The sequence below is a fragment of the Pleurodeles waltl genome, chromosome 3_1 (assembly GCF_031143425.1).
Source record: "Pleurodeles waltl isolate 20211129_DDA chromosome 3_1, aPleWal1.hap1.20221129, whole genome shotgun sequence".
Classification (NCBI taxonomy): Eukaryota; Metazoa; Chordata; class Amphibia; order Caudata; family Salamandridae; genus Pleurodeles; species Pleurodeles waltl.
The window spans coordinates 760,036,387-760,061,445 of NC_090440.1; the positions used below are offsets into that span (position 1 = coordinate 760,036,387).

Sequence of the window (25,059 nt, forward strand, 5' to 3'; positions counted from 1 at the left end):
AGAAGTTAAACTCTGACCTGGTGGGGGGTAGGTATGCCTCCCAGGAAGTCCTGGCATGCCAGGCAATGGTTCAACCTCAGGGTGGTGACTCTGGGTTGGATAACCAGGTTCAGAGGTTAAACTCTGACCTGGTGGCGGGTAGGTGTGCCTCCCAGAAAGTCCTGGTGTGCCAGGCAATTGCCCAACCTCAGGGTGGTGACTCTGGGTTGGATACCCAGGTTCAGAGGGTAAACTCTGACCTGGTGGGAGGTAGGTGTGCCTCCCAGGAAGTCCTGGCCTGCCAGGCAATGGTTCAACCTCAGGGTGGTGACTCTGGGTTGGCTAACCAGGTTCAGAGGTTAAACTCTGACCTGGTGGGGGGTAGGTGTGCCCCCCAGAAAGTCCTGGTATGCCAGGCAATGATTCAACCTCAGGGTGGTGACTCTGGGTTGGATACCCAGGTTCAGAGGTTAAACTCTGACCTGGTGGGAGGTAGGTGTGCCTCCCAGGAAGTCCTGCTGTGCCAGGCAATTGTCCAACCTCAGGGTGTTGACTCTGGGTTGGATGGCCAGGTTCAGAGGTTAAACTCTGACCTGGTGGGGGGTAGGTGTGCCCCCCAGAAAGCCCTGGTGTGCCAGGCAATTGCCCAACCTCAGGGTGGTGACCCTGGGTTGGAGAACCAGGTTCAGAGGTTAAACTCTGACCTGGTGGGGGGTAGGTGTGCCTCCCAGAAAGTCCTGGCATGCCAGGCAATTGTTCAACCTCAGGGTGGTGACCCTGGGTTGGAGAACCCGGTTCAGACTTTAAACTCTGACCCGGTGGGGGGTAGGTGTGCCCCCCAGGAAGTCCTGGCGTGCCAGGCAATTGTTCAACCTCAGGGTGGTGACTCTGGGTTGGATGGTCAGGTGCAGAGATTAAACTCTGACCTGGTGGGGGGTAGGTGTGCCCCCCAGAAAGTCCTGGTTTGCCAGGCAGTGATCCAGTCTGAGGGTACAGACCCTGGGCTGGAAGGCCAGGTTCAGGGTGTCCCCCCCGGACCTGGAGGGAGGGGCTACTGATAACAGTGCCCCTACCATGTTGTCTTCTGAGGAGGCCACTCCTAGTTGGAGGGTGCTGGACCCCAGAAGGGAGGGCAGGGGGAGGGGGAGGTAAGCCTCACCCGGGCCCTAGTCCAACCTGAAGGTACAGACCCCAGGTTGGAGGGCCAGTTGCAGGTTCACAGCCCTGCACTGGTGGAGGAATGGTACAGGGTGACTTCTATAAGCACCCTGACCATGTTGGACTCTGGGGGTACCGCTCCAGGAGGGAGGGTACAGAGCCCCAGAGGGGAGGACCAGGTTCAGGCTGTCATCCCTGACCTGGTGGAAGGAAGAGTGGTTAAAGGGTGCCCAGCACCTGGGGCTACCGCCCCCCACTCTCCACAACCACAGTGGTGGGAGAGCTTTGAGAGGCCTGGGGCCTGGCTCTCATCCCTGGTAGCTGTCAGTAACCACTGTGGCTTGCTGTCCGGGTGGACAGAACTATCCCTGGGGAGGGGACAAGTGTCACACCCCGGGGGTAGAGTGGGCAGCACCACTGTGTTGGTCCTGGTGGTACTATCCTGCTCCTGGGATACATCTGTGAGCAAAGTAAGGTTTGGTGCTGCACAGATGGGATCCGGAAGGTAAGGAGAAAGGTTCCCCATGGGTTGGCTTAGTGGGCCCTGAGAGTATGGACAGAGGGATCCAATTGGAGTCAGGAAGGCGAAGAACTGGAGCATGCCCCTGCTGTTGTGGGCCTGGGTCCTTGTTCTGTCGCCTCAAACAGGGAAGTACATCAGGATAGTGATTGTTCTCCCCTGGCTTTAGGCTGGTGGGGGGTCATGTTGGACCTGGCTTTTTGACAGGGACATCCCCAAACTTTTTGCCTCCTTCCTCCTATTTTTTCTGACCTGTGGTTGTTGGCTTTTGACCTCTGGGCACTTTACCACTGCTAACCAGTGCTAAAGTGCATATGCTCTCTGTGTAAATTGTACTATTGATTGGTTTATCCAGGATTGGCTATTTAATTTACTTATAAGTCACTAGTAGAGTGCACTATATGTGCCTAGGGCCTGTAGATTAAATACTACTAGTGGGCCTGAAGCACTGGTTGTGCCCCCCACTTCAGTAGCCCCTTAACCTTGTCTCAGGCCTGCCATTGCAAGGCCCGTGTGTGCAGTTTCCCACTTCGACTTGGCATTTAAAAGTACTTGCCAAGCATAGAACTCCCCGTTTTCTACATATAAGTCACCCCTAATGTGTGCCCTAGGTAACCCCTAGAGCAGGGTGCTGTGTGGGTAAAAGGCAGGACATGTACCTGTGTAGTTATATGTCCTGGCAGTGTAAAACTCCTAAATTCGTTTTTACACTACTGTGAGGCCTGCTCCCTTCATAGGCTAACATTGGGGCTGCCCTCATACACTGTTGAAGTGGCAGCTGCTGATCTGAAAGGAGCAAGAAGGTCATATTTAGTATGGCCAGAATGGTAATATAAAGTCCTGCTGGCTGGTGAAGTCGGATTTAATATTACTATTCTAGAAATGCCACTTTTAGAAAGTGAGCATTTCTTTGCACTAAAATCTTGTTGTGCCCTTCAATCCACGTCTGGCTAGGTTTAGTTGACAGCTCCTTGTGCATTCACTCAGACACACCCCAAACACAGGGTACTCAGCCTCACTTGCATACATCTGCATTTTGAATGGGTCTTCCTGGGCTGGGAGGGTGGAGAGCCTGCCCTCACACAAAGGACTGCCACACCCACTACTGGGACTCTGGCAGACAGGATTGAACTGAAAGGGGGCTTGGTGCATTTCTTAGACACTCTTTGAAGTCACCCCCACTTCAAAGGCACAATTTAGTATAAAACAGGGCCTCTGCCCTACCTCATCAGACACTTGCTGGAGAAGAAACCTGAACCAGAAACTACATCCTGCCAGGAAGAACTGCCTGGCTGCTCAAAGGACTCACCTGTCTGCTTTCTACAAAGGACTGCTGCCTTGCTGTTGGCCTGCTGCCTTGCTGAACTCTTGTCTGGCTGTGAAAGTGCTCTCCAAGGGCTTGGACAGAGCTTGCCTCCTGTTCCCTGAAGTCTCAGGACCAAAAAGACTTCTCTTTTTCACTTGGACGCTTCGTGCGCTGAAATTTTCAACGCACAGCTTGTTCCGCGGCGAGAAAAACGCCGCACACCGACGCTGATCGACGCGACGCCTTCGGGACGACCGGAACTTCGATGCATGGCCTCGCAAGGACAACGCCGCCCGACTTCCAAGGAGAAATCGACGCAACGCCTGCCGTGAGAGCAAAATTTCGACGCACAGCCCCGCAGAACGACGCGCAGCCGGAAAACAAGCAGGAGAATCCATGCACAGACCCGGGACATCTGGTAATCCCCGCGATCCACAGAAAGAGACTGTCCGTGCGCCGGAAAACGGCGCACGACTTCCCCACGTGAAATATAACGACGCAAGTCCGTGCGTGCTGGGGACAAAACGACGCACACACCATTTTTCCACGTATCTCTTCTTCTGCGGCCCTTTGCGCAGACTTTCCACCAGAAACCAGGTACTTTGTGCTTGAAAGAGACTTTGTTTGCTTTTTAAAGACTTAAGACACTTTATATCACTTCTTAGTGATATCTTTACAAATTCATATTGCAACTTTGATCGTTTTGACCTGCAAATACCCAGATAAATATTATATATTTTTCTAAACACTGTGTGGTGTATTTTTGTGGTGTTATATTATGGTGTTGTATGATTTATTTCACAAATGCTTTACACATTGCCTTCTAAGTTAAGCCTGACTGCTCGTGCCAAGCTACCAGAGGGTGGGCACAGGCTAATTTTGGATTGTGTGTGACTTACCCTGACTAGAGTGAGGATTCTTGCTTGGACAGAGGGTAACCTGACTGCCAACCAAAAAACCCATTTCTAACATATACTATATATTGTGTACCACAAATGTACCATCACCACCCTCATCAGTTAGTCGATTAGCTAATAGATGTTGTGTGAGAGGTTGTCTCATATTTACTGGAATTGCTACCCTTTGAGGGGCTGTCATAATTTAGAATGGTATGTTAAGAGATAGAAAACCCAATTTGGTTAAATCCTTTAAAGTTCAAGCTTGAACAACCTGCGGCCTAAGATAGGTGCTATCTATTTAGCTGAGGAGGATATCTCCATAATACCATGGACGACTCTGTATAAGGTATTTAGGGTGCTTTAGCATGTAAGAGATAGAGCTACTAAGAAGATTTGTTTAATTAATGCCTGACCAATATTGGTGGCGCCATGTCGTAGAACCCCTACCATGGAGGTAAGACTGCTTGGTTTAGGGCGGTGGCACCACCGCGTGGGGGTGACTGAGTCAGTTCCACACCGAATGGAAGCTGTCGGCCTGACCTTCTCGGCTAGCTAGCAGCACCTCACCCAAACCTAGAAAGTAAAGATGATTTGTGGCAGCCTAAAAAAATGACACTTTGACTCTTCATGGAAGTCGTGATGGAACAGATCATTACCCTTTCTCTCATTTGCACAAGTCTTACACATGCAAAGGCAGACAAAGAAATGCAGGATAAGTTTTAATGCATTCATTGAAGCAACTGCATTCTATGGTAAATAGCATGAGCTGCATTTATTAGGAAGATTAAACATAATACAGAGATGAATTTGACCATTACAGTAAAACATACAAACAGTCCCAATATCCTGACCTAATCCTGAGTCTATAAATTCCTACCTACACTCTAGCATCTAACATGAGAGCATAGCAGTGTTAGCCCTTCTGTCCATTCTAGTCTATGGAAGAAGCCTTCTGCCCCATACCTAGAAAAAGGCAAGGGTCGGCCTGTTGTTCTGCTGGCAGTCCTCCTGGTATGCTGAAAAGGCAAGGCCAAGATCAGTGAAGGTGTCGACAAAGTGGCACACAGCATTAGATGGCTGGCTGGAACTTCAGCCTGTGTGGTGTTTATATAATAAAACGTGTTGTGTTCTGAGAACAGGCCTGACGTTATAATATGTCTATGGTTACAAGGCTGACTCCGTAACTCTTGGCTCAGCAATGTGAAGTAAATTATTGTGTATAGATATGACAGCCTTGAGCAGGGCACAGAGTGAAATGCGTGCAAGGGACAGATAAATGCGGAACATGAACAAGCATGTTTTCTGAGAAAGGCAGCTGATAAAATATAAAACAACAAGCTAAAAGTGAGCTGTGCTAAAATATAATAACATTAATCAAAGGGAATAAAATGTGAAGGCTACCTAAAGGCACAGACTATGGACCTAAGAGCTAAAACATGGCTGCCAAATCTAGGCACTAAAAGGAACCCAAGATTAAGGGCCTGATTACAACTTTGGAGGAGGTGTTAATCCGTCCCAAATGTGACGGATATACCACCAGCCGTATTACGAGTTCCATAGGATATAATGGACTCGTAATACGGCTGGTGGTATATCCGTCACTTTACCGTCACTTCTGGGACGGATTAATACCTCCTCCAAAGTTGTAATCAGGCCCTAAGCTCTCCCACTGAACAATTACCAAAAAAGCGGTTTTCTTCTGTGAAGATAGAGCTGCATTCCCCAGGAATAGGCTTAGCTGTGAATAGACTCAATATTTTTGTTATCTTTGCCCGTGGAAATGCTACAGTTATGATTAAAAGCATTGTTCACTTTCTTTCAAAAGCTTATTACAATGGTGAAAGTAGATTTTTGACAATTTAAATGAAAAGTAACTTTAAAAAGAGCATTTTGTGTGGCCTGACTGAAAAACTGTTTAAAACTAGTTTGTTCTCCACTCTATTCCTTAGGCCAAATTGTCATCATTGTCTGGCTTGCAAATGACTGTGACTGTGACACAGGTGCCAAGCAATTGTCACACACCAAACACCATCAACAGATGCTCTATGGTAAATCATTCCTGCTGTGTTTTGCCATTGTTGCTGATTAACATTACAGTGCATGCTTGTGACACTGTTTTTATAAAAGAAACTGTGAATAGAGGTGTGTAGTACATCACAGAGTGACATGTGACATATGAAGTAAATAAAACCAACAAATAATGATTTGTTTGGATTACACAGAGAGCACACTGAAATTGCAGATCTTTTTGTATGTGTGGAATGTATTGTCCTTATAATTAATTTGTTATAGCACTTACTACACTTGACAAGGTATTGAAGTACTTTTCTACGATTAGCACGCTACTCCTGAACCTAAAGGTGGATTAGTGGTGGATTATTGGACAGAAATATAAATTGTTTTACAGAATGGTGGGATTGGTAGACAGTGAGTCTGTTATTTGGATGATTAGGATAAAGGATGGATAGAGGAAAGAAGAGTTCAGAGAGGATTATTTGGCAGTTCATAATAGTAAAAAAAAGTTGTTTGGGAGGAGTCAAAGAGCCTGTTAATTGGATGATTGGCATATAGGATGGATAAAGGAGAGAAGATCTTAGGAAGAGTTGGTTTGAAGTTCATAGGAGTAAAGGAATTTTGGGATGATCCAGAGAGTGGACATAGGGGATATTGTGGAAAAGGAAAAGGATAAGTCATAGAGTGCTGGTTTAATGAGGTTTGGAGAGATTATTTAACTCTGCATTGGGAAGAAAATATATGAAATGTGTAGGTACATAACCACACAGCAGGGGTGTATAATCATAGAGATTTTCACAAGATACCCATATGGAAAATAATCATTAGGTATACAATTGTACTAGATGATATCCCATATGTACATGTATGGGTAAATATCTACAAAACACAGGCTATATCGTTTTTTCTGCAATTTAAGGTTCATTTTATTATTATATTTTATTTAAATTTATATTTAGCATTGTAAAGTTGGATTTTAAGTTCCAATTTTGAAAATGCAATTTTTCAGAAAGTTGCCATTTTACTGCCCTATTTAGTGCCTGCATCTTCTTCCTGGGTCACATGAGTGGATGTAGTTAGCAGTTGGACTTTCCTTATTCCTCCAATACACCATAACAATAGAGGGATTAGGTGTGCCTGGTTGGACCATCACTGACAGGATGGGGGACGATCTGGGCACAGTCCCACGTGCAACTGAATAGGCTGTGCCCCACCTTCACACAAAGGATTTGTCACCACTGCATTGTTCATGGAGACAGCCAGGAACAAGGGCAGGGGATGCAGGAAACTTCAACTTCAAGCACTTCAAATGGTATTCTCTAGAACATTCTCCTACTTCAAAGAAGGTGCTATGTATGAATGCCAGTGTGCCACAGTGTGTGTAATACATAAACTGTGTATATAATTTTGAAACAATAAGAACTAGGGATCATTCACTGGTCCTGGTGAAAGCTGAATGACTCATTAGGGCATGGACAAACAGTCTGAAACATGTACAACTCAACTATAAATGCAAGAGAAACTAATAACCTCCAATAGCGCCTAATATTTTTCTTGCCAGTGGACCCATAAAATAATGCAGTGTTCATTCATGCGGGTATTTCTCTAGGCAATTTTATTTTTAGATCATGTCCATCTGGAACCAAGATGTCAAAGTAGTCCCCTGATTTACAAGGTTGAACCTGCCAGGTGAGAACTTGACGATGAAGCATGCCATTTCAATCTAAGGAGGAGAATCAGTTTAACTAACATCTTTTCTTACAAGGGAGGGAGATTTCGACTTCGGTAAGAGTGGCCTTCCTGTATTTGATCGTCTGGTGTAATATTGGAAGTGGAGTTAGCCTACTGATCAGAGCCGACTTTTGGCATGGGCAAGCTGGTCCCAATCCCAGGGCATCAATGTTCAAAAGGGCGAAAAGAACTGTCTGTATAAAGGTTGAATCATCGGGTCAATCTCTTCCTTGATTCCAATAATTGTTTAACGTGACACCCATCAACACCCCCTCCTTTCAAAACAACTTGAAACTAGCTTGACAGAACTAGAGTGATTCGGGTGAGCTGGGGGAGGTGTGGAGAAGTGTGTGTCTGTGCCACGTCGCTGCTCGGATGTAGTTAGCTAGAGCCTGGCCTGTGGAAAGGGGCTGCTGTCTGATTTTATTCTCCAGCAGCAGCGAGGGCTGCAGATTTCTTTCCGCCCAGGGTGCTATGGGAGTAAGGGCACCAGCTCTGCTACTGATAAAGCTTCCCTCTACCGATCTTGATTGAGGCACTGCTCGTGCCTCTATTGAACCAAAAAAAGAGCAACCCTTAAATATTCATCCATAACAAGTCAAGCCCCGTTTTCGTGTTTCCATTCACGTGTTAAAATACATTTTATGTATTTGTAATAATTATGCAAGGGCTATTTTTACAAACAAAAGCTTGTGCTAATGAGCTATTAAAGCAAAAGCGTAGTATACCGTTAATAGAGATTGAAAAAGCTCGATTTTTTTTTTAAAAAGCGTCTTCATTTCTTTAAGTCATTATGCCTCACATTCAATAAGAATGTATTCATGGTGCCTTTTTCGATAAAGAACGCCCAGTTTCAACTACTCGCTAGTGACTAGTAGCAAATGGTGTAAACGATTTTTAAAGCGCTAAAACAAGGTTATATCGATCTAAAGGGAGTAGTGTTTTTGATGCAAAACTAACTTTATCGTCCACAGCCAGGACCTCAATAAGAGCAGCCGTGCTAAGTCTCCGGGCGGCCTCTAGGCCAGTGGTTCCCAACCTGTGGTCCGGGGACCCCTGGGGGTCCGCGAAGTCTTCTCAGGGGTTCCGCGAGAGCCTAGAAAATAAAAATATATTAACAAATGTTGACAAATTAGGCACCCAGCTAACAGTAATGACTCAGACGGGGGTCCCTGGATTCCAATGATGATTCAGTGGGGGTCCCTGGGCTCCATAAAAGTTAAAGTGGGGGGCACAGAAATCAAAAGGTTGGGAACCACTGCTCTAGGCGATTCCGGGTCACGTGCTGCACAAAGCACGCCCGTCCTGCCCACACTCTTTAACCGCTGCTGGCTGGAGGCGCGCCAGCGTCCTGCTCGAGGCTGCGCGGGCACAGGTGGAGTGCGCGTGCTCGATGCTCCTGGAGCACATTTTCGACGCTGAGGGGCCCAGGAGCGCACGGCGCGCTCTCAGCCTGGCACCTGCTCGCAGCGGTCTGCGCAGCTCTCTTGCCACGGATCCTCGCCGCACTTCTGGCCTCTGCTGCCTTGGAGAGAGAGGCGGACCCTGGCTACTTAACAAGGGAAGCACAACAGCAAGGTCAGTGACCCTCTGCTATTGCCAATCGCTACAACACTCACTCCAATTGTGATATCTTTACCAGTGCGCCAAACGTGAGGTGTTTTGTGCCGTTGGTCGTCTCTTGCGCCTACTCTTACAAAAAACGTGCACTGCATTTCTTTTTCACTTTGGGGTGTGGGAGCTGGTGTTTAAGCTGAGCGTTTCGTTCCAGTGAAAGTGTGTAGGGAGCGCGCTGTCTCGAGCAGCGCACAGTGTGGGAACCTGTTTGCTCCGCTTCCTGAACAGGATGCGCTGCCTCACAAGCCAGCAGCTTCCTTATTTTTGTTGAGCTTTTCAGCTGACTTTTAAATGTAGCAATTTAACAAACCGGTATCAAGAAGAGACCAAGCCGTATCCAGCTGTCAGTGGTGTCTCTAGACGTGATTTTTTGGGGAGGGAAGAGTGGGGGGCAACAAGGGGGCGCTTTAACTTGCAACGGGCGATCGTGAGGATTATAAGCATGTTTTCTTTTATTTTATTATTTATTTATATAAAGGAGTGTCATTTTTAAGCAGTCTGTGAATTGACCATAAATGATTTCTGTGGAATGGGACAAGGTCCAAGGAGTCTCTCAGCCACTCCCGATCTCTTAACACCACTCTTTTCTGCCGTCGTTTTTAGACATTTACACTCTTTTTCTACTCATATCTTTAATTGTGGCCTGTTAGAAATGGGATTCCTGGTTGGCTGGGGTGTACACCTAAGACAGTCAGAACCTCCCCCCCCCCCACTCTAGTCAGGGTGAGAAGACTACACACCCAAGATAATCCCTGCTCACACCCCCCATGGTAGCCTTGGCACGAGCTGTCAGGCATATCCCAGAAGCAATGTGTAAAGCGTTTCCACAACACACGCGACACAATAAATATGCCACAAAGGAAATACAACTAAAAGTTGTATAAAATTAAACTGTATTATTATATAATAATCATTAGACCAGAAACAACATGTATCAGTAGTACCCTCTTACACAAGCAGTTCTCAAAACATCACACAGGTTACTAGTATTCTGCGACAATAAGCAGTTGTCAGGTACCTTATTTAGGTTACTGGTATTTTGCATCACCACCAGTAGTCAGGTTGTAATCACCAAAAAAGCATATGTCAGAATAAACATTTCAGAGCTGGCAAGACACCATCATGAATGCACAGAAAATGAAACATTCCCAGGAGAGCCCATACAAAGGAAACCTCTCCCTATAGCATATGTTACAAAACATTACTCTTCCCAACACAGGGCATCTCTGAAATATGGTCTTGCAATGCATATAATGTGAAACCTGCCATACGTTTGTCAGTAGTAGCAAGAAGAAAGTATAATCCATCAGAGCAAAACCTGTCACTGGTGAAAGACTCATTGCCTTGCATGCCCCCCAAACATCAAGAATGCCACAAAGGGGCACCTTGGCATCGGCTCTCTATCAGGCAGGGATTTGCGCTCCTGCGGGGCACCTACACTTGTGGTGATATCCAACACACCCTGGTCAGCTAAGGGGCTCTGATACTCCTCCTATACTGAAGGTAAAAGTGGTCATCTGGGCTCGACCGAAACAGGGCCTACATTGAGGGTTCACCTTTGAGGGTTCCCTCCCGTCCTGCGAGCCACGATGAGAATATCCCTGGGGTCTTCCACCTCGTACCTGGTGTCTGGGCTGGGACTCCACAGGTGGACTTAGAACCACCAGTGGACTCCCAGCCTTGCCTCCCCAACGCCAGCTCAGAGAGACCGAGTGCGGAGTGACATGCTGCTTCTAGGCTGCATCGTGTTCCTCACAGCTGCTCAGACAGCCGCATTTATTGCCCTGAGGCCGGACGGGGATTGGCCCAGCTGACAGTAACTGTAACTCACGCCCTAAGGTAACTATAACTCGTGCCTGTGCCATTCACAGTTTTTTTTTTACCAATAATGTTATTGCAAATGTTGCATTGATATGAAAGATGACATACAAGATCTCATCAATGACATAATATGTGAAGTAATTAGCTGTGCATGGCGAAGGAGCGAGTTACAGTTACCTTAGGGCGCAAGTTATAGTTACTTGAAAGAACTCTAACTTTAACTGCTGAATTTCTATGGCTTTGTACACGAAAATTCAGAACCTAACTATAACGTCCCTGTGACCTTTGTTTTTTTTCAGTGACTTTCTATGTTTTTTTAACGTAAAGTAATTTAAATTACTCTTTGTTATTCCAGCCGCTGCCATGCACAGCCGAAGGCCTGGCCTTGCAGCCAGGCTTTGAAGCCAAGCCTTTATAACCACCCATCTTTGCACCATGCATGGCCTTTGGCTGTGTGCAGTGCAGGTTGGCCAATTGGGCCTGTCCCTTTCAGTGGATGTGTGAGTGGGTGAGTGAATGTCTGAGTGGGTGTGAAAGTGAGTGTGTGAGTCTGAGTGGGTGCATGAGTGTCTGAGTGGGTGTGTGAGTGGGCGCCTGAGCCTCTGAGTGCATTAATAAGTGAATGAAATAATGAATAAGTCTGTGGTTTTTCTTTCAAATTTTTCTATAATCCGAAATATTTTGCGAATAATAAATGGAAATTTTTGATTTTTCGCAAATATCACGTGCCGTGATGCAAAATTATATCACACCTATAATATGCCCCTAAAACACACCAAAATAACACCCCTGGGATCATGGTAACTTCACCCTGACCCCTTATGCCATTTTCAATTTGATTTTTCACCCCCAGGGACCGTGTCCTGTAAAATAAAATGTCGAATGTAACTTTCTAGTCAGGTTGCGGTCAGTCATTCGGAACGCTTCAAATTTATTTGCCCTTAAATATCTCCTAAACTACTGAATGGATTTACACCAAATGAGAAAAAGCACAATCTGCTTTCCAAAAGCTAGCTTTCTGCCTAATTTGGTGTATTTCTGTCCAGTGGTTCGGGCTATGGACGTGTTGACAGGTCGAATAGGAATTAACATGGGAAACGCAATTTTTCTTGGCCCTCTCTTGAGATATCACTTCCTGTGCCCAACAAGAATCACCGAGCCACTTTATTTTTTAGAAAATTTCCTTAGATTCATCAAACTGTGCCAAAGTTAAAAAACGTTTTTTTCCATGGAAACATGTTCCTAGCTATAATTACCTACTTGCGACCTGCAGCATATATCTACATATATATATATATATATATATGTATATATATATGTATATATATATATAGATACACGCACACAGGTGTGGTACCTTTTTGTGTGGTGTTTTTCACCTTTTTACTTTGAAGCGTTATGCGAACATTTCATTCATTGCTTAAGTTAAGCCTCACTGCTCTTTGCGAAGCTACTGGAGGGTGAGTACAGGTTAATTTAGGGTGTGTTTGTGACTTACCCTGACTAGAATCTATATATTTTGCCTCCTCATCTGAGGCCATCGAGCCTTTGCACAATTCTAGTTCTGTCTCTTAGGAAATAACTGCTGCTGCACATAGCAGTGAGCAAGTCAAGCACATTTCGAGGGAGAATGGGGCCAAATTGTCTGTTTCTGGCTTGGCTCTTGTTACTTGGAGTCTGGCAAACCGAACTAGTCAGGCGCAAGGGTATACTGCACCCTCACATCCCTAATGAAGTTTACATTAGAAACTGTTACTTTCATTAAACATGTGTCAATGGAGTCATCAACGTAATCTATGAATATGTTGACTTTTTTCAAGTAAAAAAAAATGTAAATGTCTTTTTATAATATGTTTAGGTTCTTTGTTGTCTGATTTACATGCCAAACCTCCCGATAACTTTGGTTTATACATTCGCCCTATGGACCAAGCCAGACCCTTGGCTTTGGCTTGTCTCTTACGTGTGTGTTAAAACCTCTCTGCTGTGTGATTTCGACCCTCTGTCTATAGTACTACTGTATTTGCTTAGCATTTGCCCATTAAGCTGAGCGACACAGTCTTACTTTTAGAGCGTACCCCATAACAGCCAGGTGGCCTCTTTGCTCAAAGCTAAAAAGTTCTGGCTGCAGAAGCGGACCATGTACAGCTTTTATTTTGGTGTCGGTCTTCGCATACAAACTTTTGACAGTATTACATTTTTGTATAATCTCTTTACAGATGGACGAACGCTGTTAAGGTCCGCTCATTTTTACAATAAAATATGAATTTTATATAGATTCACATTTCATCACACAGCGTAATGTATTATTTTGAAGTCTTTGTTTTTAAAATGCGCACAATAGGGATATAGTCAAATTCTTATTACAGGGATGGGAGGTTAAGTGCCTATGCTGAGTTAAATGTTGAAGGAATATGTCCGTTTGTGCATAATTTTGCAGAAAATGGGCGAGGACATGGTTGCTAAAGTGTGTTTCTGAAGTTCAAACAGTTGCAAAGTAGGGTTACTCAAAACAGGCCAGTTAATGATTTATCTGTCACATGCCCACTGCGGGTAAAGGAGGCCGTGACAGGCAAGCTGTGAACTTGAGCACGTCCTTCACCTTCGGAGGCCAGACCAAGTGCCGTATCACAAAACAACTTTTGACTGTCGCTGTTAAGGTAGGACTTGCTCTAAATAGCTTTCAACAAATATTATAAAAACAGTATTCTTGAGGTGTTTCACAAAAACGTTTGTGCATTTTTGCTGTATGACATGTTGGTGTGCTGGTGATGTGCGTTGTTATTTGCTGCTGTCTGATGCACTGTGTTCTTGCAAAGTACTTTTCTTTAGTTGCACTGCAGTTTTGTGTCCTGACTGTGTTGTGATGTTCCATGTTATGTTTTATTTATGATTTCTTTCTTTGTTTACGTTTTTGTTCTATCTGTTTGTTTACTGTAGATAGCCCCACAAACTCTGTTGTATTTCTAGCCAAAATCATCACATGCCTTAAAAGTTCCTTTGACAAACAACCATTCACTACTTTCCGCGGTGATAAAATAACGCTGCTCCAGCTTTCCAGACACTCTAGGCACCAGTCAGTCCAAAACTGTGGGCGCCGCCAAGGCCCCACTTTGTGACAAGGCCCCCAATATTTGAAGGGGGCGTACAAAAAGTGCTGGTATTTCCTTCACCTAGCAGACTTGACATTAAAAGTCATATGCGTTTTTGGTCTTAACCCTGGAGACCAAAACACGAATGTGTTTTCAGGGGTATGGAATCAAAAAATAAATATTTCTGTGTCTGTGGGACTGGCTACACCCTAAATCTACTTGCCCTGTGTTAGAAATGGGGTTTTTGGTTGGCAGTCAGGTTGCCCTCTGTCCAAGCAAGAACCCTCACTCTAGTCAGGGTAAGTCACACACAATCCAAAATCAGCCTGTGCCCACCCTTTGGTAGCTTGGCACGAGCAGTCAGGCTTAACTTAGAAGGCAATGTGTGAAGCATTTGTGCAGTAAATCATACAATACCATAATATAACACCACAAAAATACACCACACAGTGCTTAGAAAAATATATAATATTTATCTGGGTATTTGCAGGTCAAAACTATCAAAGATGCAATATGAATTTGTAAAGATATCACTGAAAAGTGATATAAAGTGTCTTAAGTCTTTAAAAAGCAAACAAAGGTGGTCATTACGACCCTGGCGGTCAGAGACCGCCAGGGGTAATGTAGCGTCCTTACCGCCAACAGGCTGGCGGTACGGAGGCCCTCATTACGACCGCGGCGGTAGCGCCGGGGTCGCACCGCCGGGGTCGGCGGTTTCCCGCCATTTTAGCCCCGGCAGTGATAATCCGCCAGGGAGCGCTGCAAGCAGCGCTGCCCTGGGGATTATGACATCCCTACCGCCAGCCTGTTTCTGCCGGTTTGCACCGCCAGGAAGAGGCTGGCAGTAAGGGGTGTCCTGGGGCCCCTGGGGGCCCCTGCACTGCCCATGCCCCTGGCATGGGCTGTGCAGGGGCCCCCTAACAGGGCCCTGGACAGCTTTTCACTGTCTGCATAGCAGACAGTGAAAAGCGCGACGGGTGCAACTGCACCCGTCGCACGGCCGCAACACCACCGGCTCCATTAGGAGCCGGTGTAGTGCTTCTGCTTTTATCTAGTTTTAAGCACTAACATAACACACCAGAAATGCACTTCTGAGTTCAAAGAAGACTTTTATTGTTGTTAATTCTTCCCCAACCACAATTTTTATGTTGACGAATTAGTAGCTTTCAAGCCCGCGTTAATCAAACAAAATATATCAGTTTGCAATATACACAGCAGGTTATATTTATAAGATATTGAATGCAAAGCAAAACAAATACTTCACCGTGTGGGAAACTATTTACAGCTTCATCTTTCGAGGGTCTGCAAGCTGATGACTCCCTGTCAGCTGCAAGAAAGAGATTCATCTACCCACACGGGATGCTGGCAGCTGGCGCCAAGCTCCAGCACGAAGTCAGGCAGATTCGAATCTGAATCTCTGCAGCCTGTGACATTCGTTACAAAGGTGTGCCCCCTCCTCTCAGACTCGGGAAAACTGAGCTAGCCTTTGGAGACTGGCCAGGTCTCCGAGACTACTCCTCTTCCCAAGCTCAAGCGGAGAGAAAAACAACCAGTGTACCCTCTCTTATCAGGTCTAGTCTACTGTGAGAAAAACATCTTGGTTCATCTTGTGCAAAAACACAGCTTGGAAAAATACAGCTTGGATTCTCAACTGCAATGTCTAACTCCACGTTAAAGGCAATGGGCAGCTAACCTAAATATCAAATGCAATGTCTAGTGTCATGTCAAAGCCAATAGGCAGCTGAGCTGAATACAAAATGCAATGTATAATATCATGTCCAAGCCAATAGGCAACTGAGCTGAATATAAAATGCAATAGATAATATCATGTCAGAGCCAATAGGCAGTTAAGCTGAATACAAAATCAATGTATAATATCATGTCAAAGCCAATAGGCAGCGGAACTGAATACAAAATGTAATATATGATATCATGTCAAAGCCAATAGGCAGAATATCTAATAGCATGTCAAAGTCAATAGGCAGCTAAACTGAATACATCTTGTCAAAGCCAATAGGAATGCAATGTCAAAGCCAATAGGCGGCTAGACTGGATACAGCATGTCAAACTTGGTTTGCGCCCGCCGGCCCAGCGGGAATGTCATAATGGGGGCCGCGCGAGTGCGGCTGCACGGCGGTTACCGCCTGGCGGGCGGCGGTAGCCGCCCGCCAAGGTCATAATGACCCCCAAAGTCTCTTTCAAGCACAAAGTACCTGGTTTCTGGTGAAAAATCTCGGCAAAGAGCCGCAGAAGAAGAGATACGTGGAAAAATGGTGTGTGCGTCGATTTCTCCCCAGCACACACGGACTTGCGTAGTTATTTTTCACGCGGGGAAGTCGTGCGTCGTTTTCCGGCATGCGGACATTCTCTTTCTATGGGTCGCGGGGATTACCAGATGTCCCGGGTCTGTGCGTGGATTCTCCTGCTTGTTTTCCGGCTGTGCGTCGTTCCGTGGGGCTGTGCGTCGAAGTTTCGATCTCACAGCAGGCGTCGCGTTGATTTCTCCTCTGGAAGTCAGGCGGCGTTGTCCTTGCGAGGCCGTGCGTCGAAGTTCCGGTCATCCGAAGGCGTCGCGTCGATCAGCGTCGGTGTGCGGCGTTTTTCTTGCCGCGGAACAAGCTGTGCGTCAAAAATTTCCGCTCACGAAGCGTCCAAGTGAAAAAGAGAAGTATTTTTGGTCCTGAGACCAGGGAACAGGAGGCAAGCTCTATCCAAGCCCTTGGAGAGCACTTTGACAGCCAGACAAGAGTTCAGCAAGGCAGCAGGCCAACAGCAATGCAGCAGTCCTTTGGAGAAAGCAGACAGGTGAGTCCTTTGAGCAGCCAGGCAGTTCTTCGTGGCAGGATGTAGTTTCTGGTTCAGGTTTCTTCTCCAGCAAGTGTCTGATGAGGTAGGGCAGAGGCCCTGTTTTATACTAAGTTGTGCCTTTGACGTGGGGGTGACTTCAAAGAGTGTCTAAGAAATGCACCAGGCCCCCTTTCAGTTCAATCCTATCTGCCAGGGTCCCAGTAGGGGGTGTGGCAGTCCTTTGTGTGAGGGCAGGCCCTCCACCCTCCCAGCCCAGGAAGACCCATTCAAAATGCAGATGTATGCAAGTGAGGCTGAGTACCCTGTGTTTGGGGTGTGTCTGAGTGAATGCACAAGGAGCTGTCAACTAAACCTAGGCAGACGTGGATTGAAGGGCACAGAAAGATTTAAGTGCAAAGAAATGCTCACTTTCTAAAAGTGGCATTTCTGGAATAGTAATATTAAATCCGACTTCACCAGTCAGCAGGATTTTATATTACCATTCTGTCCATACTAAATATGACCTTCCTGTTCCTTTCAGATCAGCAGCTGCCACTTCAACAGTGTATGAGGGCAGCCCCAATGTTAGCCTATGAAGGGGGCAGGCCTCACAGTAGTGTAAAAACGAATTTAGGAGTTTTACACTACCAGGACATATAACTACACAGGTACATGTACTGCCTTTTACCCACACAGCACCCTGCTCTGGGGGTTACCTAGGGCGCACATTAGGGGTGACTTATATGTAGAAAAAGGGGAGTTCTAGGCTTGGCAAGTACTTTTAAATGCCAAGTCGAAGTGGCAGTGAGACTGCACACACAGGCCTTGCAATGGCAGGCCTAAGACAAGGTTAAGGGGCTACTGAAGTGGGTGGCACAACCAGTGCTGCAGGCCCACTAGCAGCATTTAATCTACAGGCCCTAGGCACATATAGTGCACTCTACTAGGGACTTATAAGTAAATTAAATAGCCAATCATGGATAAACCAATCAATAGTAAAATTTACACAGAGAGCATATGCACTTTAACACTGGTTAGCAGTGGTAAAGTGCCCAGAGGTCAAAAGCTAACAACAACAGGTCAGAAAAAATAGGAGGAAGGAGGCAAAAAGTTTGGGGATGTCCCTGTCAAAAAGCCAGGTCCAACACCCTGTAAAAAATCCATTTGCCACTTTGTTGCTAATTAGTGTGACGACAAATTATGGCAGCAATGTAATTACATAAGAGCTCTGATTATGCCAGGGCTCATACAAAAGTACGGTTTGAATACTTGCAATTTTCTTTTGCCACCTTTCCACAGATCACATATTGGAGCTGGAAGTGATGGTGAGCAATAGTTCCCGTGATGGAATGCCTGTTTGTATCTGTGCAAACCTACTAACTTGCATGTTATAGGGATTTTCACCAGCTCTTCTCTTATCTTTTTCCAAACTGAGAAAGATTGGAAATCTATTCCTGAGAAGGGCAGAAGTAAAACTTCTCCTAGGGTTGGTGAAAAAGTGGTTGGAGGAAAGTGAACTTGTGAACACTCAACAGCTATTCACATGCGCAAATCTACGCATGCATATTTCCTCGTGCTAAAAGGAAGTTCACAAATATTTTCTAGGAGCATGATGTCCTGGCTTACTTCTGTAAATTCTTGTGAATTCATGAAAGCCATAAATCTGACCTAATGCAAGGACACATACCATGGGTGCACTTTTGTGACTTTCTTTAAGGATTGGGCCCCTTAATAGGTCTGACGTTAATTCAAAACTTTTGGTTTTATTTCATTTCTATCTCTCGATCTATCACTGGCTTCTTTCACAAGGAACATCCACCCACAAAGTTTTGTTCAATGCCTGGGTCTACTGAGCAATATGTGCTTTCCGTGACCCAAAAATATTTTTTTCTTTTTGCCAATGTTTGTTATAATGGTGTGGGCCAGGCAGCTCCCACAACAATAAAGTTTTACGACAATCATATCAAAGCAAGACACGCATTGACTACCAATGTCCGACCTATTGGCTTTGACAATGTTTGTTTATTTTCATGTTTCCCATAATCTTGTTAAAAAGGATTACACTGATTTTCCATTATGATTTTTTTCAGCATGCATCAATGCATTTTACTAAATGATGCTCCAAAGAAATGGTACCTAAAATTTCACAGTAGGTGCGCAAAACCTTTTTTTCCTAATTGCATTATTTTGTGAACATTTTATTTCAAAAGCAAAGAATCAAACTTGCTTTCAAGCTTCTTCAAATTTTTGCATTTGATCAAAGAGCATTCTGGGAGCATTATGCGTAGCTTCATGTTGTTGAGTTTTGCAAACGTCTGTACACATTTTCATAATGGAACCATTCTCAGTAGTGCAGTCCGAGCTAACATTTCCTTAGAGCGCGCACCCTAATAATACAGGCTTTACATTGATGAACCATAAATACAAGCTTGAATAGCATACACATATGGACACAAATATTACTTTAACTGCAGACAGTGCCCTTCCCTTATCCATAACATGGTACTGTAAATTGACAGCCAAAGGCTTTCTCCAGCAGGGAGCTGGGCCTACTTATCCTAAGGATAAAACAAACATGTTGTCCTTGACCCCTAACAATATGTCCTGGGTGTCGGGCTATAGAAATTCCACACCTCTGTTTTTATTGGACACAAAAATACCAAGGCGTTTGAAATGGATGAAAATATACACCATAAATAATAATAGAACATATTCATGTTGAAGAGTAAGCATTGCAGCTGCATTTGATCAGGTGTGGACGAACATGGCACTACATGTGCCCAGAGACTGTGAACCTAAAGCTATTAGTTGACTTCACCACTGATCGTGCCACCAACTTAAATCGCCCTTTAAACATGCCTCAGGTCTGCCATTGCAGCCTGTGAGTACTTTTTTTCTCAGCTGCCATTTTAACCTGGTGCAATAAACCTTTTACCAGGCCCAAATCTTCCTTTTTCTATTTTAATACATGTAAGGCACCCCTAGGTGAGGCCCTGGATATCCCTGAGCTCAGCGTACAGTGCATGCCTCAAATTCTACTCGCCCACTCGCTATGGAGAGTCATATTATATCAGGTCGAGCTATTTTTAGGACCTACTTCACCCTTTTGGCGGAGGCCTTTAAATCTTCTTCTTGTCACATTTGCTGTGTGTTTAGAGACCAAGGTCAAAGTCAGTTTGTCTTTCAATTAATTTTCCTTCTGACTGCAGAGTTTTTTCCAAACAATATTTAATTAGCTACGCCGGTTGTATAAACATTTTACAAAATATTTCAGTATTTGTGAAAGTCCATTGTTTGTACTTCAGTGTGATGAAAAAAATATTTTAATAGGATGAAAACAAATCAGAACACTTTACTTGGTGATGTGCAAAGAATAAATGTTTTCTGAAACCTGATTTTCACAGATTTGTTAATACATTGTATAGTTTTATCAGTAACGCAGCAAGTTAGTGAGAAGGTTTTTGGACATTGAATTGGAAATGGAAATTTTCTCCCTGGAAATGACAGCGTGCGACCACATCATGCTTTAGTAATATATTTAATCAAAAGGAATGTTTAAACATAAACCTAGAAATATTCCTGCCCTGGTAGGAATGCTATTAGTAAACTAAGAGGCAAGTAATGGATCATGTGTCTCCAATATGTAGGATAGTTTTTTTTTTATAACATGGAGCAAACAATTAATCTATTTAATCAAAGATGTTTTTTGTACAGAAGAAATGCAGAGCTCACATATTTGAAGGTAAACTGCTATGTGAGAATGAAGAAAAATGCAACTCTGTAAAGTTAAATATTTGCCTAGTATGACACAATTGAGACCCATTTACAGGCTAATTACATTACAGTTATGGTCGAGAAGATTATTCAGGTTACGCGACCCGCAGGTCTAGTAACATTTTTATGATTTTTCGAGGGCTGCAGAGTATCTAAAAAGTAGGACACATCATTTTTAGTTTTATATGTTCTGGTGGTGAAACACTTTTACTTTTGTTTTTCAATAATGCAAGGCCTCTCTCTCCCGTAGGGAAACATTGGAGTTTCCATATTACACTTAATAAGCTATAATTACCAAATGGTAACAGGTATCCGGTTCATGTTTGTTGTCTTTAGAATTGTAATAAAAAATCTTAACTTATGGGGAAGTTAGATTTTAAATTACAATTTTGAAAATGCCACTTTTAGAAAGTTGGCATTTTCCAGCCATAGCCATTTAATGCCTGTAGCCTTTCTCTGGGTCACATAACTGAGTGTAGCTGACAGCTGGGCTTTATGTATTCCTACTAGACAGCCACGCACAATAGAGAGCTTAGGTGTGCCTGAATATTCCATCATTGGCAGGATGGGAGGACAGAGCTCGCTTCAGCCCTACTTACACTGAATAGGCTGTGTCCTACCTGCACACAAAGGGCTGCATACCCCCTGTAGTTAGCATGGATCAAGGACAGGGGAGACTGGGTGCCTGTGGACTTCAAAGGGAATTCCTAGAAGTTTCTCCCACCTTTCACAGGAATGGCACCAGGTATAACTATTGGACCTCAGACACCAACTCCTCAGTACACGTCTGGACTCGTGAAAACTCTGCTAGGAAGAAAGACTGCTGTGCTACTGAAAGGACTGTCATTCTGCTGGACTGCTGCTCTGAAGGACTGCTGCCCTGACCTGATGCCCTTTTGCCTGGGTGAGAAGGACTGGACCAGCATCTGTTGAACCCATGACCCCAAAGTGACTCCAAGAGATAGTTGGCTGGCCTCCTGACTTCAGCTGAGGGACAGAAGGCTCCAGCAACCTTGAACCCTGCACCTGGACTCTGCCTTCTGTTAGTCTACCCTGCCAAGTGGTTGCCACCCCAGTTCTGCAAGGTGCTCTGTCAGCCACTGAAGAGTTAGAGGAGCCAACATATCTCTGCTGATGCATGGCGCAGCCCAAACAGGACCAACACCTCGCTGCTGCTGTGTAATTGGAAATGTCGCAAACCACCCCATCACTTTGGAGCTTGTTGCCTCATTGGAACTGCCGCAGGCCCTCTCATCCCTTGGGCATTACAGCCTTGCAGCTCGTCTGACCAGACACATTGCCCTGACTGCGTGACACATCCTTGACTCCAGACTTCGCAGCGCAAGCACTCATTGATTGAATCCTCAACGACGATGCAGGACCTCACACACAGCCTTGCAACTCCTCTGAACTGATGCACCACCACGACTGGGTGATGCATCCTCGACTCTGGAGTTTTCTGTGCATAGAAGGGAACCTCAGCAACGACAGAGGACCTCACACGCGGCCTCCCCGCATTTCAGAACAGTCTCATCGCTCCAGATAAGCGACTCATCTTGCTGGGTCCTTGCAATGCTCTGTAAATCAAGATTTATAGTACTCTGTTCAGTGGCCCTAATTGCAGTTATCTTGAACTTGTGACTGTCCTGGTTTGGTGCAACCGGATATTCATAGTTGGCGTTTTGTGCTGGTTGGCACTATTTTTACTAACCTCTTTAAACCTGCATATATTAGGATCTACTGATTGGATTTTTGTTGGTTTGGTCTTGTTTCATTTACTAACAATTACTCTACTTTTCTAAATTTGTTGTGTGATCCTTTTGTGGTATATTTTTCACAGTTACTGTTTGTTCACAAGAACTTTACACATTGCCTCTGAGTTAAGCCTGACTCCTCTGTGCAAAGCTACCCAAGAGTTGAGTACCAGTTAATTTAGGGTTTGCTTGTGAGTTCACACTGAGAACAATTGTGGTTGCTGCTTGAGAAGGGCTTACCCCCCTCCACCAGTAACCCAATTTCTTAGTGACCATTTTCAGCTAAGTGATTTAGCAACGCAATTGGTCAAGTCTACAACCCTCTCTTGTTTTAGCTGCGATCAACAGGTCATCAATATACCGAACTGATACCGAGTTGCAGGGTAGATTTAGACTTTGAACATCCTTCTTTAAAATTGGAAAAAGATTGAAAGACTTTCTTAAAGCCCTGTGGTATCCTACACCACACTAGGACTAATCTGAATGCAGTGACACTGACTCTTGTCATGAAGAAGAATTGAGAAAAATGCTTGCCACAAATCAATGACTGTAAATCACAGGGCCTCTGCAGGAATTTATAACTATATTACAACAGGATTCAGTACCATAGGACAACAAGGAATGACTAACAAGAAAGCTAGGCTTCTTTAATCCCATAATCAAAAAGTTACATAGCTCCCTAATACTTTTTAAAATAATACACTCAGTCATCTTAATAATAACAGATGTAATTCCACTCTTCTGCTTCTGGAGTAAGCTTTTACTGAGAAGTACGGGATACACTGCATTTGGCTTCCCTGTGATATGCACTTTTTCTACACTTTTAATCTATCCCATTTCTTTAACTCAAAAATGCTAAACCGTCTTGTTGACAATGCGTTTTATATCTGAAGGTAAGTCTTCCTCTGAAAAGACTGGGACCATTTTAACTCTTAACTCCTGTTTTTTTTTTTTAAGTCCTCATTCATTGTTTAAATTGCAGCACCATTCAGTATACAGTAAATTATGCAGTTTAACTTGCAAAGCAAATTGCTCCTTAACAAATTAACTGGACTTATCTCAAGTATCAACCCATGATTGTTTGTGATTGGGCCAATTTTTATGGGGACATTAGTTGACCATGTAATGTTTGTTTGTTAGAAATACCTACAGCTTGGATTCTTCCTGAGAGGGGTAGGTTAGGAACCTCCAACAGTATAACCATGGAGCAGATAGCACCTGTATCAATCAAAAATGATACAGGATTGCCATTAACTTCTCCTTCAAAATAGGGCCATTACGGTCTACCTCTATGGCTACGCCAAGCATGCACTCCTCCTCCACCCTTGGGCATGTCCTTGTAATGAACTCTGTCCTGTAAGAATCAGGGGTAAACATGAAAATGTGGAATATTGATATCCATCATTTGGTTTTCTCTCTGAAATTATGTTGAAAACCTTGCATATTATTCTACTGTTGCTGCATAAAAGGACCAAAAGGAATACTCCCATTGAACTGTCTTGGATTCTTTATGATCTGTACACAAGCCGGTAGTGCTGGGGCACCTGACTACATCATACTATTTTGTGCCATGTGAGTCATGCTGCCTTATTTGGGAACTGTTTGCAGCTCATTTTTAAATTTGTTTAGATAAAACACCTGCATCTGCAGCAGCACAACTTACAGCATAGTAGAACTTTTCTCCTGCTCCCACTTCGCCTGCAGCAACTTGGCAGCACACGGTTCCCTCACTCAGACTCCCACATCACCCTCTCACAAACTAACCCAATACCACACCTGACCTTCAGCATACCGTCACATTTATTCTCCTAAACACCCCCTTACTCAAAACACATTATTGAAATTCTTGACCTCCTCAACAACATACACACCAGCCTTCCTCTTCCTGAGGGAAACCTGAAAGAACCCTGCCTCTGCTCCAGACATTGCTGTGGCTGCCCCAGCAGGATACAAAATTCCATGCCGGGACCGCCTCCACAAATCTGGTGGAGGACTCTCCATCATCTACAAAAACACCCTCAAATGTGCAACCACCATTGACCCGGACACCCCTTTCATGCAACACATGCATTTCAACATGCAAGTGAACAACAGCCCCACCCTGAAGGGCACCCTAGCTTACAGACCACACAGTCCGCAAAGCAACTTCAAACTCATGTCAGACTTCATCGCTCACTCACCATTAACTCCAAGAACTACTTCTCTGCTACTTCAATTTCCACCTGGAAGACCCCTCTGACAACTGCTCCTCTGACCTTCTTGAGAGTCTGCACAACATAGGTGTAGGAGATCATCCCTGGTTACCCCCATTTTGTGAGCTTTACCAGGGCCAGTACTCTGTCCTTAAAAGTATGTGGTGTTTGGTATAATTGTAATTGGCCAAAACACCGTACTGTACGTCCCTGGTATATAATAGGGCATGGAATTTTAGAGACCCCAGTGGACTAAATGCACTTAAGTGTGCACTGCTGTGGTGTCTAGTGTCATTTAAAAGCCAGCCCTGCCTTGCAGGCTGTTTAAAAAAAAAAAAACTATGTCCAAACTCAACTTTGGAATTAAAAGTACTTACAAAGTCCAAAACTGCCTTTTACAGCCTGACCTAGGCTTGCAC

General features: G+C 44.6%; 1 protein-coding gene across 2 annotated transcripts in view; it reads left to right on the forward strand.

Moving 5' to 3' along the window:
• Positions 1-8,979: 8,979 nt before the first annotated feature.
• PPFIBP2 (PPFIA binding protein 2) overlaps positions 8,980-25,059 on the forward strand; it is a 1,142,047-nt gene continuing 1,125,967 nt past the window's right edge. The window contains exon 1 of one of the 2 annotated variants that reach the window (XM_069223551.1): positions 8,980-9,184. The gene's annotated coding sequence lies outside the window, so the exon portion shown is untranslated. The remainder of the gene's footprint in view (positions 9,185-25,059) is intronic. The other variant, XM_069223543.1, reaches the window with a different exon arrangement.